General features: G+C 37.7%; 1 long non-coding RNA gene across 1 annotated transcript; it reads left to right on the top strand.

Annotated features, from left to right (window-relative positions):
* Positions 1–12,389: 12,389 nt before the first annotated feature.
* On the top strand, positions 12,390–15,146 carry LOC140843565 (uncharacterized). Its single transcript, XR_012121419.1, has 3 exons — positions 12,390–12,505; positions 13,399–13,574; positions 15,018–15,146. It is a non-coding gene; the product is annotated as an uncharacterized lncRNA (long non-coding RNA).
* Positions 15,147–17,006: the final 1,860 nt, after the last annotated feature.

The following is a 17,006-nucleotide window of genomic DNA, read 5'->3' as shown; positions in this document are numbered from 1 at the left end:
TTAAACTTTCATTTTATCTTGGTTTGACTTTGAAGATAACAACTACAATGAGTTAACCTTGAATGTAGTACACTCTTGACTCTAAGTGTCATCTTATTTCCATAATACTTGTACCATTCAGTTGCTAATGTGACTGAGGATCCCGAGGTGATTAGGAGCTTGGCCTCTGGAAGCAGCCTGCTTGGGCCTCAGCGATGGCTCTGCCATTCTATCTGTGCAACCTTGGGCATGTTACTTAAGCCCTATAAGTCTCAGTTCACTCATCTTTAAAATAGGAATAATAGTAACTCTGTTGTATAATTATTGTGTAGATTGAATGAGATAAGGCCTACAAAGTTCATATTCAATCAATGTTTCCAATGTTGTATTATTTGTCTGAATCTGTGGGTAGACCATGAGAATTGTGAGCCTTCTGAAACACTAGGTCAAGTTTTGTGTATGTGATTTCATTTATGTATACTGTGTGTTCAGAGGTCAAGGGTGAAGATTCAATGATTTCTCAAAATTCTCCATACATTCAAAATAGCTTGAGAACCATTGCTCTGAATAGTGATACCCACAGAGCAATGGAGATGATTTTCTCTTCACTTTGGGATATTCAAGTGTCACAACATTAGATAGTGTTCAAAAACACAGACTCCAGTGGAAATTTAATAAAAAGGAAATAGAAAAAAAAATACAACTCATTATTGAATCTTTGCATTATCCTAGTTACTCACAGGCTCTGGACAGATGTGTCTGTGCCAACTTGCATGTCTCCTTCCACGCCTCCTCGTTTCCTGTTCGTGATGTCCTGACCGCTCCCTCCTTCAGGGTGTTTCCTCTGGCACTAATTGCTGCAGCATGCACAGAGGTCTTAAGGGTTGCTAGAACCCCTCCCTGGGCGAGTTTTATGTGATTTCAAATATTACATAATTCAGGGTCAAAATAGCTTACATTACAATTTTAAACTACTTCTCAAGCCTATTGAGCCTACATTTGAGTATTGTAATGTTATTTTAGCCATTGGTAGAAAAACACAAATAAAAATCTACGGCTTATATAGCTCTTCGTCTATGAACTGTTTTCTTCCTTATGTCCCTGCTGCTAAGCAGGTCTTGATTTTCTACAAGGATGTGCTTAAAAACAGAGGAAGGAGGCATCCCAAATATTTAGGTAACATGGACATGATCAAATATATGTATTCACAAGCATTACCATTTTCATTTTTGTTATAATAAAGTCCAAACTCTATAGCATTTATTAGAGAATCTCTCCACCTTATCCTTCATCACTGTGTGACGTGCCCCACTGCCATACCTCCTTGCAAGCCCTCAGCTCTCCATTTCTTTCATATTCTCCATGCTCTTTATTGCTTTTGGGTTTTATACATACTTCCTCTGCCTAGAACGCTCTTTGTCCCTTCCTCCCTCCTCCATTCCAACAACTAGCAGTGACTCCTGCTCATTTATAGGTCTCTGCTTAGATGCCATTTCCATGGCAATCCTTCCTTACCCCCAAGCACGATTCTGTGCCTCTCCACAGATGTCCCACAGCACATCCCATCTCTTGGGCCTCCTCAGGCTGTACTGAAATGTCCTCTCACCTCTGGATCCGCAGCAACCTATAAATAATGAGGGTGAGATCTGTGTCTAGGCCATAGTTGTATCTGAACCTATCATAACACTGTGCCACATTGGACATCTAAGAAATAATTATTGAATGTGTGATTTTTAGCTATTTGTTCTCCATTGGTTCTATACTGGATAATAACATTTCTGGTGGGGAAAGAGAAAGAAGAGAAGAGAGGAAAGGAGAGAAGAGGAGGGGAGAGGGAAGGGGAGAGAAGGACAGAGGTTTGGTTGGTTATGTATGGAACTGTTTTGCCAACAGGGTGATTCCTTTTTGAAATATTAGACATGAATTACATTAAATTGTCCTGAAATTATTTCACTGAAAGAATTAAGCATTGTTATTCATCTTTGTTTCTTATATATAGAAGCATACATATTTCTGTAACTAGAAATACTGGTTATTTTCAATATAATAGACTTTCAAAATGCAAATGATCGGATGAACTATGTGAATGCATTATTTTACATATATGTGTATATATACATACACATATATATATATATGCTAGACCATCTCATGTCTTTGAAGAACAGATTGATATTTTTTCTCCATTAAGAATTCTTTTGAAGAGTCTGTACTGTACATAAATGTGTACATACATATAATTTTTTACAGCTGCCTCATATTTGAAAGTGAAGCCATTTCCTTGCAAAATTAGACATCTATTCAAAACAGACAACTGTTTTTAATGATAACAGATTTTGAAGCTATTCTAAAGCACTATTAATGAATTATTGATGCATGACTTGTGAGAAACTATACAAAATTGTTGAAAATATCAAACAGTCATTTTTGAGCCTGGCCTTTCACAGAACATAGCACCGCTTTTATTATTGATGACACACATTCATCACTGAGACTTCAAGAAGGTGTCTTTTGAGAAGATCTATGAGGCAGTGTACTCCTTTATTAGAGGTTTAAAAATGGAGGGCTCAGTAAGCCAGTTACCAGTTCTAGAACTAGGGATGGGTCTTTGGCAAGGCTGTGAAGAAGTGTGATTTGCCTGTGGTGCCCTAGAGTCCTTCCTTGGCAGACTTCTGGCATCTCTCCCAACCGCTTGGAGCCTGCAGCCCTTCCAGCCCTGCCCTGGGGCCATCACCCCTGATCATTCTAGTGCACTGCCCCCAGGACACTCACCCTCCACAGCCCCTCCCTTAGCAGCAAGGCTGGTGCCACAGGGAGCTGCCACTCCAGCTTCCCACTCTTGACTGCTGCCCTGAAAATGCACCAGCAGCACAAATAGAGGTGTCCTGGAGGGTCACACTCTCAGTGGGTCCCACGTGTTGGGATCTAGGTTCTGGCTCCCCAGATTTGTTCTCTGATGCATGTTTTCCCTCTTCAGTCCTGTATTTCCTCTAGGTTCCTGCTTAGCCTGGGCCACCATGTTTGTATCCTCAATGGTGTTTTGCCATAAAGAAGCAACCAGTGTGAGTTTTGTGGGTTTTTTAATCTGTTTCTATTATGCATAGAGGGATGAGGAGCCATAGCTAGAAAGATGCTAGCTTACAGTGGAGAAAATGTAGCTCAGAGGCAGCGCAAAGACTTGTTCCCTAGTCCCTCTGCTTCAGAGCAAGGCATCAGCTTATAAAAACTTGAATGTCATTCTTGCATTTTCCCACATCCTAGTGAGAGCATTCAGGTGACTATTTACATACGATTGGTAATGATCAGAGTTGTAGCACCCTGCCCTCATCTCTAGCTTGCTTTGTTTTCTTATCTATAAAAATTTATAAATTGAATGTTGGTAAGTAGAAATATTTCTGTATTGAAACCCTATTTTTATTAGCCAAGCAAATACTGTTTTAGACATAGTCCTAAGAAGTGTGGCTATCTGAATCCTCTGCTCCTGATGACTTAGAAGTAACAAATAAGAAGTGGAAATAATAATAACCAATAAGTATGTTGGAATGTGGAAGTTAACAGCTGAAACAGTCTGGCTTGAGGGGAAAAGATGCAGAAAAAAAATGAATAGGAGTTTGGGGTCATTTTATAGTAAGACAAAAAAAAATCTATTCTATCTCTCAAAGGACAATGAGGGCATTAAAGTATTGTAGGGCAATTCAATAACTAAGATTGCATTAGATCCACGCTCTTCTCGAGGAGACAGATAAGTTTGAAATGTATTTGACACTGTCTCCAGCCTCTCTCCTCACAAATCCTCTTACATCCTGCAATTAGAGCCCTATTTCTAAGACACAAATGTCATGCCATCAGAAATTCTCCTGATTAGAAACCATCTGTGGTTCCTCCCTTTACCTACTTTACCTACGGCAAAGTAATCTAAACTTCTTAACCTGATGTACGAAGCTCTTCTCAGTCAGGCTGTAATTTGTATTTCTTAGCTGAGTTCCTACCACTTCTCCACAGAGCGTTTGCTGCCAGGTTTAAGACCTACAGAAGGCCCTGGAAATAATAATTACAAAATTACATTATTTGACTATTTGCTATGTTCCATGTATAAGATGAAGAATTTGAAAACTATCTCCCTTGTATGATATAAAAAGCATGAGTATCTGGTAATTTTATAAATGAGAAAACTGAAGCTAAAGTTAAGGTTAGCTAACACATCCAAGATTTGATAGTAAATAGCCAAGGTCAATGTTAAGGCCCAGCAGTCTGATTCTTAGTAGACGGCGGCCTCAGGCCTTTGCCTGAGACTCTCATGGGCCCCCACCTTGCTATTGTGTAAATCAGGATTTAAAAAAGAAATTTTTTTAATAGGAGAGATTAAGATGATTTCCACATATTACTCAGCAAAATTGAAAGTTCAAAGGGGCCTCAGGTAAATGTGTAATAAAGTGTGTTGTCTTTTTGATGGGATAGACAGAAAACAGAGGTCCTGATCCACTTTGGGTAATTAAAGGGTCTGTGACACGTCTTGAAAGTGAAGAGGTATGAATTCCAGTGCCCTGGCCACATTCCAAACCACATAATTATACCTTCCACTTTCTACCTAAAAATTTTTCTCAGAGTTTCAGCTGAAAAATAGATTCTTCACTTCACCTACTGGATGTTACCACTGTGGCTTATGAAACATTGGTATGCTTCTTTAAGCAGATCTTTCCTATATTTCATTGGAGAATCAAGTTTCCTCTGAAAGTAGCCTAAAATAAAAGGTACTTGTTTTACATATCTTTCCATACTTTGCTGGATAAAAATGGTAAGCATAGCCACCTTAATCCTAGGAAGGTGGTAGAAAGATGATAAGATACAGAGTGATTGGATAGGTATACAGACATCAAAAACATACTGAAGTCAATATAATAGAAAATTATAAATGTTGGATTTCGTGGATTTAGTGTATGAGTACTCCGTTTAGGCTATAACTCACCTCTTGTACAACTGGTGGTTCTGACCCCCTCAGGATGGTTGTCATCTTGATGAAATAAAGGAATTATTTTAACTGTAACTGATTGAAATAAAGATCCAGGGTCACTTGCAAGTGCCTTTCTGAAGTGGATTATGCATCAGCCCTCAAGTGTGATGGAAATTTGTCTCAGTTAATTATACTAGAAGTGTTTTAGCAAACAGCAATTAAAGTAGATATATCTTTATTAAACCTGATCACGTCCTTTTTATACTCTGTAAAGGTAAGTAGAAATGCTTGCTAAATATTCATAGAGATGAAGTACAGAAACAGAAAATAAGAAATCAGTTTGATCATACTTTCATTTGAAATGAGCCACTAATCAAATTTATTAAAATTACATACTTTATTAAATTAGTGAACTGCAAACATTTAGTGAATAATATCTCAGCCATGCTAAGGGCTTTACCAACATTATTCTGAGACGAGGTGGACTTTCCTGAACTACCAAAGGGGGAAACTGGGTCTTGGGCCACCATTCATTTTACTGTGGAGGAAGAGGAATCAATTTCCAACAGAATATTTTAATTCCAAAATAAACTCATTGTACAATGGAATGGCTTCAAGTTTTAAGTTTATTTTTGGATAAAAACAATTGTTCAAAGGAATGTTGCACTTGTGATGAGTCTGCTTCATAGAGGCAGAAGGGGGCGTGATCAGAATAACCACCAGTTGAGTGATTGGTCTGTGAATAATAATTGGTTTAATGCTGTAAATCCTGGTGAATAATAACTGCTTTAATACTGTAAATCCAGCTTCCATTCCTGGTCAAGAAATCTGTAGATTTTCAGTTTTCTTAATCTAAAATTTTAAAGTGTTCCAATCTATAGTTAGCAGGTTTATCCTCTCAACCAAAGCAAGACTCCTAGTCAAAACTAATAGCTTAGTCTGTTTAAAGCATATTAAATGGCTATACCAGCAATTCAGCTCCTAATCTAATCATCATTATGCAAAACTGTGCAAAATGATCTATAGGGGTTCAGGTGCAGCATTGATGATGTCCGTATGTGATCTGGCTTGTGTGTACATATGTCCATACACTCAAACACAGCTCTTTTTTCCAAAGAAGCAAAAGAGTAGTATTAAAGAGTTTCCATTTGTAAGCTGAAATTTTGACTTAAAAAGTCACTTTTTAGGATTTCATCATTTTGATTCATTTCTTTCAGTTCACAATCATCTTTATAGGATGCACTTTGTTAATTGTTTTCTTCTGAGGTTAAATTACAGCTTGGTGAAATGGCCATTGCTACTCACAAAATGCTGTCAAATTGTGAATTACAGAAGCTTTTGATGGAGAGACTAAAGATCAAGTAACATTGTCGTTCCTTTTCCAGATGGTATTTCTTCTCAAGGTTTAGTTTCAATCAATGTTGTTATTGCTACCCTTGCATTTTTGTCATTGCAACAGAAAAATAAAATTCTTCTATGTCTAACTTGCTAGATAACTGTTTTAGCCATTTGAATCTTTTCTTTTTAATTTATACTTTTTAGTGAAAGATTTTAATTTTATAACCACTATGCTTTCCCCCAAAGAGTCTTCGTTCTTGGGTGTAAAGATGGTGGATTGTACAAATATTTTGCAGCATTACTGAGGTAGGACCAAAACACCAGGACTTTGAAAGAGAATTAGTTCCGCTCTCCAGCACATTTTTCTTTCTGTATAGCACTCTGGTAGCATGAACCACTTTAGAAATGATCTGTGACTAACTATAAGCCCTAAGCAGAGTCAGGACCAACCCTAGGCAATCCTGAGGAGGCATGGAGGCTCAGCTTTCATTTCTTCAGCATCTTCCTTGATTCCCTGTCAGGCTGGATCTCCAGATTATTTGGACTCCAAGCATTCTGCATTTCTCCAGCATCATACTAATCCTACATATCATTATTTACACAGTGGCTGTCTTTCTCTTTAGATTGTATGCCTCGTGAGAGCATGAAGTACAAGTTATTCAAACCTATCTCCCTAGGACTTTGAGCAGAGTACTGGTTTAAGTAATATGTGTGGAGTAGATATATGAACAAAGACAGTGTTTGCCTTCAAGTTTAGGTCCCTCTTTTCATTTCTCTTGTTCTAGTCAAAAGTAAGCCACTTGGCTACAACAGCTTCAAGGTGGGAGGGGAGAGGTGTGGAACAAACAAATCTCTACAGGGGACAAACAGGGCTGCTCATAGAGGTCCTAGGTGAGCCCCCAAAAAAGAGAGCTACTCAGTCCAGCAATTCAAAGCCATGTGGCAATGACAGATCCAATTTCTTTTAAAGAAAGGCCAGATCTTGTATTTTTACATGAAATAACCTCATTGACATTTTCTGACTTTGTAAAATACACTTTAGGCTCTCAGAATATGTCTCTGGCCCATCTTCAGCATACATGTAACAAATTTGTAATGTCTGATTTATGTCTTCTGTTTTTCTCTAGCATGTAAATTTGTAAAGAAATGTTTCTTGGTAGTTACTGCTTCCATTGTCTAAGGATACCTAGTATCCATATTAAAATCAAAATTCTAACCAAATTTTTTTACTATTGCTATTTTTTAATTGAAATCTAAATCATTGATACATAGTTACTACTTCCATTGTCTAAGGATACCTAGTATCCATATTAAAATCAAGGTTCTAACCAAATTTTTTTTACTATTGCTATTTTTTAATTGAAATCTAAATCACTGATACACAATCTTATATTGGTTTCAAATATATAACACAATGGTTCAACAGTTACCCGTATTAAATTCTCACCCCTACTAGTGCAGTGGGGTCAACATAGAAAGATGTTACAGCATCATTGACTATATTCTCCATGCTGTACTACCATCCCTGTGACCAACTTATATTATGATTGAGAATTTTATACTTTATCCCCTTCTCATCCCCACCCATCCACCCCAACCACTTCCCCATGGTAACCATCTGTCACTTCTCAGTGTCTGTGAGTCTACTGCTGTTTTGTTCAGTTTTGTTCTGTTTTTATATTCTACAAACATGTGATATCTTTCTCCACCTGGCTTATTTCAATTAGCATAGTACCTGCTAGGTCCATCCATGTTATTGCTAAAGGCAAGTCTTTTTATGGCTGAATAATATTCCATTGTGCATATGTGCCATTTCTTCCTTATCTATTCATCTATTGATGGACACTTAGATTGCTTCCATATCTTGACTATCGTAAATAAGGCAGCGATAAACATAGGGATGCATATATGTTTTCAAATCAGGTATTTTTTTTTCTTCAGGTAAAATCTAGAACTATTTGGTCTAGTTCATTGAAAAATGCCACTGGTATTTTGATAGGGATTGCATTGAATCTGTAAATTGCTTTGGGATAGGATGGCCATTTTGACAATACTAATTCTTCCTATCTGTGAACATGGGATAGATTTCCATTTATTGGTGTCTTTTTAATTTCTCTCATCAATGCCTTATAGTTTTCAGAATACAGGTTTTTCACCTCCTTGGTTAGGTTTATTCCTAGGCATTCTATTCCTTTTGATGCAATTGTAAATAGAATTGTTTTCCTGATTTCATTGTGTTAGTTCATTGTTAGTATATAGGAACACAACATATTTCTGTGTATTAGTTTTGTATCCTGAAAATTTTCTGAATTTAGGTATTAGTTCTAATAGTTTTTTGGTGGAGTCTTTAAGGTTTTCTATGTATAATATCATATCATCTGCAAATAGTGATAGTTTAGCTTCTTCTTTTCCAATTGGACACCATTTATCTCTTTGTCTTGTTTGACTGCCATAGCTAGGACCTCTGTATTATGCTGAATAAAAGTGGTGAGAGTGGACATCCTTGCCTTATCCCTGATGTTACAGGAAAAGCTTTCAGCTTTCACCTTTTAGCATGACTTTAGCTGTGGGTTTGTCCATATGGCTTTTATTATGTTGAGGTACATACCTTCTATGCCCATTTTGTTGGGAGTTTTTTATCATGAGTGGATGTTGAGTTTTGTCAAATGCTTTTTCAGCTTCTACTGAGATCATCAGGTGTTTTTTATCCTTCTTTTTGTTAAATGTGATGTATGATATTAATTGATCTGTAGATATTATACCATCCTTGCATTCCTGGAATAAATCCCAGTTGGTCATGGTGGATGATCCTTTTGATGTATTTTTTAATTCAGTTTGCTAATATTTTGTTGAGGATTTTTGCATCTATGTTCATCATGAATATTGGTCTATAATGTTCTTTTGTTGTTGTGTGTTTGTCTGGTTTGGTATTAGAGTGATGCTGGCCTCATAGAATGAGTTTGGAAATATTCCCTCTTCTACTTTTTTGAAATCTTTAAGGAGGATGGGTATTAGCTCTTCTTTAAATGTTTGGTAGAATTCAGCTGTGAAGCCATCTGGTCCTGGACTTTTGTTTGTTGGGAGTTTTTTGATTACCAATTCAATATCATTGCTGGTAATTGGTCTGTTCAGATTTTGTTTCTTCCTGGTTCCCTTCCTGGGAAGGTTGTATTGTTCTAGCAATTCATCCATTTCTTCTAGCTTGTCCACTTTATTGGCTTACAGTTTTTCATAGAATTCTCTAGTAATTCTTTGTATATCTGTGTCATCAGTTGTGACTATTCCTGTTTCATTTCTGATTTTGTTTGTGTCCTCTCTTTTTTTTTTTTCTTGGTAAGTCTGGCCAGTGGTTTGTCTATTTTGTTTATTTTCTCAAAGAACCAGCTCTTGGTTTCATTGATTTTTTTTCTATTGTTTTATTCATCTCTCTTTTATTTATTTCTGTTGATCTTTAATATGTCCCTCCTTCAACTAAATTTGAGTTTCATTTGTTCTTTTTCTCCTAGTTTCTTTAACTGTGAGTTCAGACTGTTTATTTGGGAGTGTTCCTGTTTTTTGAGGTAGGCTTGTGTTGCTATGTACTTCTCTCTTAGAACCACCTTTGCTGTGTCTCACAAATTTTGTACTGTTTAGTTTTTGTTTTCATTTGTCTCCATGTATTGTTTGATTTCTGTTTTAATTTGTTCTTGATCCATTGATTACTTAGAAGCATGTTGGTTAGCTTCCATGTGTTTGTAGGTTTTTTCATTTTTTTAATGTAACTTATTCTAGTTTCATACCACTGTGGTCTGAGAAGTTGCTTGAGACATTTTCAATTTTGTTGAATTTAAGGAGGCTCTTTTTGTGGCCTAGATTTATACTGGGGAATGTCCCATGTGCACTTGAGAAGAATATGTATCCTACTGCTTTTGGGTGGAATGTTCTGTAGATATCTGTCAAGTCCATCTGATCTAATATATTGCTCAGTATCTCTGTTTCCTTACTTATTTTCTGTCTGGTTGATCTGTCTATGGATATGAATGGTATGTTAAAGTCTCCTAAAAGGAATGAGTTGCAAACTATTACCCCCTTTAACTCTGTTAGTATTTGTATTCATATTTAGGTGCTCCTATGTTAGGTGCATAGGTATTAACAATTACATCCTCTTCTTGGACTGATCCCTTTATCATTATTTAATGTCCTTCTTTGTCTCTTATTGCTTTCTTTGTTTTGAAGTCTATTTTGTCTGATATAAGCATTGCTACTCCTGCTTTTTTCTCTCTTTATTTGTATGAAATTTTTTTTTCATCCTTTCACTTTGACCTTGTATATGTCTTTGGGTCTTAAATGAGTCTTTTCCAGGTAATATATAGATGGGTTTTGTTTCTTTATCCATTCTACCACCCTATGTCTTTTGATTGGTGCTTTTAGTCCATTTACATTTAAGGTAATTATTGATGGGTATGTACTTGCTGCCATTTTATTAATAGTTTTATGATTGATTTTATGGCTCCTTTCTGTTCCTTTCTTCCTTTCTTATATTCTATTCTTGTTAGTTGATGGTTTTCTTTGGTTTCTGATTGGATTTATCTTTTTTAATTTTGGTGTATCTATTATAGGCTTAAGATTTTTGGTTACCATAATGTTCAAGAATAGCTTCCTAACTATATAACAGTCCATATAAAGTTGATGATTGCTCTATTTTAAACACAATCTAAAATACTTCTTTTTCTTCTTCTTCCTCCACACTTTATGTATTAGATGTCATAATCTGTACTTTTTGTATATGCCTTGACTGATTTTGTGTATAGTTGCTTTTACTACTTTTGTTTTGTTTTAATTTCCTACTTGCTTGGTAAGTAATTAGTCTACTATCTTTACTGTGGCTTTATTTTCACTGGAGAAAACTACTTAGGCTTAGGAACATTTCACATACAGCAGTTCCTGTGACATATCCTATAATGCTGGTTTAGTGGTTGTGTATTCCTTGAGCCTTTATTTATCTGGGAAACTTTTAATCTCTCCTTCAAATTTGTACAATAATCTTGTTGCATAGTGGATTCTTGGTTGAAGGTCCTTTTGTTTCGATATATTAAATATTTCATGCCACTCCCTTCTGGACTATAAGGCTCCTGCTGAGAAGTCTGCTGATAGCTTGATGGAGTTTTCCATATAAGTAATCTTTTTTCTCTCTCTGGCTGCTTTCAATATTCTCTTCTTATCTTTAATCTTTGTCATTTTAATTATTATATGTCTTGGTGCTGTCCTCCTGGGATTCCTTTTGTTAGGGGCTCTCTCAACTTCCATGACCCAAGTGTCTATTTCCTTCCTCAGGTTGGAGAAGTTTTCAACAATTATTTCCTCCAAGAAACTTCTTATTCGTTTGTTTCTCTCTTCTCCTCTTGTACCCCTATGATATGAATATTGTTTCATTTGGAGTTGTCACATACCTCTCTTATCATTCTTTCACTCCTAGAGATTCTTTTTTCTCTGTGTTCCTCAGCTTTGCTGTGATCCTGTTTTCTAATTTCCATCTCACTGATTGTCTCCTCTTCTTGTAGCAATCTATTATTCATGCCCTCCATTGTATATTTAATTTGAGTTACTGTATTCTTCAGCTCTGAGTGGCTGTTTTTCAGCTCTTGTATCTCTTTATTGAAGTCTTCCCTGAGATATTTAATACTTTTCTGCAGATCAGTGAGCATATTTATGACTTTTACTTTGAAATCTTTATCAAGAAGGTTGCTGATCTCCATTGCACTTAGCCCCCTCTTTCTGGTGTCTAATCTTGTGGTATGTTTGGATCATATTTCTCACCTCCTGATTTGGTCAGGGTTTCTTTGTCTCTTCCTTTGTATTAGATGGATCTGCTGTTTCCTGGTACAGGGAGTGGCTTTAAGAAGAAGGCATCCTGTGGTGCCCAGAAGCTCAAGACTCTTTACTCTCCAATGCCTGGCTCTCCTTTGCAGAGGAGCCCCAATTGCAGTTGGTAAGCAATGGGTTGGGCAGTGTGTCTCTGTCCACTGCAGTTGGTAGTTGGCCTCAGCTGGCCCTTTGTCATCAGAGCAGTGGCTTCTGCTGGGATCATTGTGGGTGGGGCCACACTCTGCATGCTCTATTGTGATGGCTGGGCTACTTGGTTTATGGCATAAGTGGGGTGCTTCTACAGCCCTGGGGCATGAGCAAATGGTGCAGTGGCAGGAGGACACACAGGCATGAAAGGTGGAAAGTTGCCCCAGCACCCCTGGGGGCTGCAAGGTACTGGGCACCTATCTTGGCTACCTGAGAGAAGGAAGGAGCACTCAGAGCTGGTGCCTGCAAGCACCTCTCTAACTGGGCTGAGACAGGGCCTAGAAACCTCTCTCTGCATGCCAGGCATCACAGTCTTACACTAAGGCCAGGTAGCTGGCCCACTGGCTGTGAACAGGGAAGAAACTCTGGGCTGAACTGCTTGCAAGGAGGATAGAGTTTCTGAGGCTCCCAAGAGCACCTGACATATTGTGCCAAGGGCAGACTAGGGAAATATCATCCACCTGCCCTTTCTCCTACAGAGAGAGGTCCATCCATCCCTCACCTCTCTGGCACCCTTCTTGCTGCTAGCAAATCTTTCAAATGGCCACCTCTGTGTTAGGTCTCAACAGGACTGGTAGAACTTGCCTGTCCTCCACAAGTGGCTAGAATCTCAGCTTCCCAGAGTGCTCCAACTGTCCCTGGTGTCCAGCCTTGCTAATCACCAGAACCCAATGCAATGTCACTCATGCTCCCAGAGCGGATCTCCAGGGCCAGTTGTGCAGAGTTCCCAATTGCCTATCTCTTCCCCACTCTGTTCCTCTTCTTCCTGCCTGTGGGCTGGGATGGAGGAAGGGCTTGGGTCCTGCTGGATCACAGCTCTGCCACTTTACACGTCTCTGTAGACAGGTCTTCTCTTCATCACCAGGTGTAGGTCTGTTCTGCAGTCTTCAGGTCATTTTCAGGGTTAGTTGTATTTGGTATAATTGTTTCTTTGGTGTGTGTATGGGAGGAGGTTTCTGCCTTGCCTTCCTACTCTGCCATCTTTTTTGCCCCTCCAGCTCTAACCAAATTTTGCTATATTCCCTTCCATGTTTTTTTGATATTTGGTTTAATTTTACCTTCTGTCTCTCCTCCACCAGTGGGCTTCATCTGATGATGAAATGTTCTACAGTTCAGCTCCAATGGGGTCATATTTTGTATGTCATCCTATCTGTAGCTCAGCCTGAAATAACTACTTTCTGTCACCTTGGCCCACAGTGAAGACAGCCAAAGGCAGGTACAATCCTGATTCAATCTAGAGGTCTTCCTTCGCAAGGTTAGTCTATTCCTTCTCATACTACAGGTCACATCATTAAGATTATGGTTAGTTCTAATCAAAGCCACATTAGATATCCATTTCTGCCCTCATCCCTCAAATTCAAGCCTGTTCATATGACCTTTAAATGATTACTAGTCTACCTTTTGAACATTCATTCTTTTCCTTGGAGGAGAAAAAAAATCTTTGGTTACTCCTAATCAACTTGCTCTAACTCTAACATCAGCATTTGTAAACAAAATCTTCCACCTTTCAAAGATTCTTCAAAACTGGCATCATTTATTAAACTAATGCCTCAAGTCAATCTTCTATTAAGTTTCAGAATAACGCCTCTATCTCTGCCCAAGAAGCAACCATGCTCCCTAAGGGGTGTCTCTGTTCTTCAATCCCAACCCTGAGAGAAAAATGGCTTCTTGCAGTGAATTATGGGCTCCTGTTGACCACAGGTAAAATAGTTATGGTCAGCTTTATTCACTTACTAGTCCCTCCAAACTTTGGCTGAGGTTATGTCTCCCTTTTGCCAGACCTCTTGAAATGGTTTATTTGTTCCTTTTTTCAGGGACAAGTCATATGCAACACTTTTTTGTCATTCATATCCCAGGCTTCATTCATTCCATTGTAAATCAGTTAGATTTGCTTTTGATTGCCTGAGAATTCTTTGTTTTGATTCTTTTTTTATTATTATTTTGGTATCATTAATATACAATTACATGAGCAACATTTTGGTTACTAGATTCCCCCCACTATCAAGTTCTCACCACATACCCCATTACAGTCACTGTCCATCAGTGTAGTAAGATGCTATAGAATCACTAGTCTTCTCTGTGCTATTCTGCCTTCCCTGTGTCCCCCCACCACCACATTATGTGTGCTAATCATAATGCCTCTTTTCTGTTTTGATTCTTTATTCTCTGATACACAAAGATATCTGCAATGATAATGTTAACTAAACTCATTCTAATCTACTGTTTTCCCTTTTATCTGCTTTGATTTTCCTTATCATCTATTCTAACATCCAAATGTTTTAGTGATAAACTATGATGAACTGCCTCAACCCACTTGTGGAATAGGTGCCAGAACATCTGTGCAAAGAAACTGAAATTGGGTGAAATATTTTACATTTTAGCAAATTAGAAGGAGCACTGATCTGAACAGCCACTTAGAAGCAGCACAGTCTTTGGTAAATTAGTTAGTCTTTCTAGGTTTAGTTTCCTTGGGTATGATTTGAGTATGCCAGCCATATAATTTTCATGGCGTTGCTCTGAGGATTAAGTGAGATAATATTTGGGTAAGTACTTTAAACCTAAAAAGGACTATACAAATATACAATATTATTAAATAATGCAACTTTATATTCTACATTTATTACCATCTTGAAGGACACACACAGCTATGAGTGTCTTGATACATAGATGGTATATATTTAATGCCATATATTCCTAGTTGTACACAACTCCTCAAGAAAACCAAGATATGGATGTTGCTGACCTGTATACAACTGAAGTATTGACTAGCTTGCCCAGTCTTCTTCCTGCTGACTTGCTCCATATCCCAACCCGATTTGGCTGCCCTGTTTCTCCACTCTTCAAACGTGGGGACAGCTCAGGTATGTAGATTAAAGTTAGAGCAGATGAAGATAACAGAGAATGCCAGGTAAGACCTCACATAAAGCCTCACTGCATCAGCTTCCCCTTGGAGATGGTTGGGCATACAGATTCTCTAGCCCCTCTCCAGACCTACTGAATGAGCTTCTGTATGTTGGTAAGATCAGAGGTGAAATGATTCATATGCAAATTAAAGTGTGAGAGGCACTAACTTAAAGCACACATGCATGCTTGCACACACAGTATATAATACAATATAAAAAGCATATAATAAAGGACATCTGATATACTTCAAGTTACATGTATAAACTATATAAATAATATATTTTATGAAATGAAAATAGAGCTTAAAAATACTACAGTATCAGTTTGTATAATTTTCTTTATAAAACTTATTACAAGTTACACAAAATTTTAAATGTCTGAAGAGTAGCTATAATAAATATTAAAGGCAGTGAGAAGTAGTAAAATATCAAGGAGTTTGGTTTTATAAGAGCTGGTTACTAATATGGCTTTGCTACAGCTTAAGCAAGTGAGCTCTTCTAGCTTTAATTCTTTGGAGAGAGAAAATGTAAAATTAGGTGAACTGGAAAATGTCTTCCTCTAATGCTTGTGCAGCTAATTATTCTCTGATTCCTTCAACTCAACAGTGTTGCAGTTATATGATTACTGAGTTTTTCATTTTATCAACTTCTCTATTTATTGGCTTTTGTTCTTCTTCTGTAAGTGGGATTTTTCCCTAGTCAGGATTCTTTTGGTTGCAAGAAACACTCTGACAGGGTGACTGGTTAACTGACCCAGTTTGTCGGAGATAAGAAGGTTTCCTACTAAAACTACCATGGTCCCATGCAAATTGGGATGGTTGGTCACACTTCTCTATCCAGATCATGCCAGGAAAAGGAGTTTATTGAGACAAAATACTAGCATAGAATTCAGGAAAGCTTAATAAAATCTCAAACAAACCACCACCACTCAGTTTTATGGCCCAGCCACCCAGTCCTTTCCATGTCTCTCTTTCATGGTGTCTTTCCTTTTACCATATATCAATTCCATTCCCCTCTGTCCACTGACTAGCTTCCTTTGCTTAACATTTGTTTCTGTTTCTACACAACTTCAATCTATAAGAAAATGTAAACTTTGTGATTACATCTTATCTTTGGAGCCAGGACATAGATGTTAATTCCAAGTGAGCCATAAACAGGCTGTTCTTAGATCTGAATTGTCCATGGCCAGAAGCGTACAAAGAAGAGAGGTCACATATGACCAAACACTGGAATTTTGGAGAGCAGAGCCTGAAAGTTTTGACCTATCCCTTGGACAGGAGCATGAGTAGGGAACACTTCCCAATCGGTGTCAGTATACCATTCTCGGTACTACTCTTGCCCCCATCAGTTCATTTATTCTCAGACGCAAGTTCACATACCAGTGTGAAATACAGGCATAAGACTTTTCATTCTGTAGCCACATGCCCATAAACGATCTCCCTTTTCACAGCATTGCCTATTCTGCCATAGTCGAACTTAAAGCCTTTCCCAGGTATCCAGCCATCAAGTTTGAAACTTCAAGATTTGCTCTTAGAGGCTTCTCAATTGAGGAGAGGCATAATATCACAATCTGTCCCAGGTTTTCCTAATTCATTCACAGGACTTATTCCTTCATCAATAAGGTGATAGCTATCATCTGACATGTTTGTCTATTTTAATATTCTGATTTTATAAGTACAATGTTTCTTTCCCAAATACTTTAAAAAAAAATACAACATGGCTTCCAACAGTTCAGCTTAAAACCTCACATTCCTCAAATTATCTAAATTATCTATAATTACTTT

This window comes from Manis javanica, chromosome 9 (genome assembly GCF_040802235.1).
Source record: "Manis javanica isolate MJ-LG chromosome 9, MJ_LKY, whole genome shotgun sequence".
In the NCBI taxonomy this organism is placed as follows: domain Eukaryota; kingdom Metazoa; phylum Chordata; class Mammalia; order Pholidota; family Manidae; genus Manis; species Manis javanica.
Note: the sequence above shows the minus strand (reverse complement) of the source record. Positions and strands in the feature narration are given on the sequence as shown.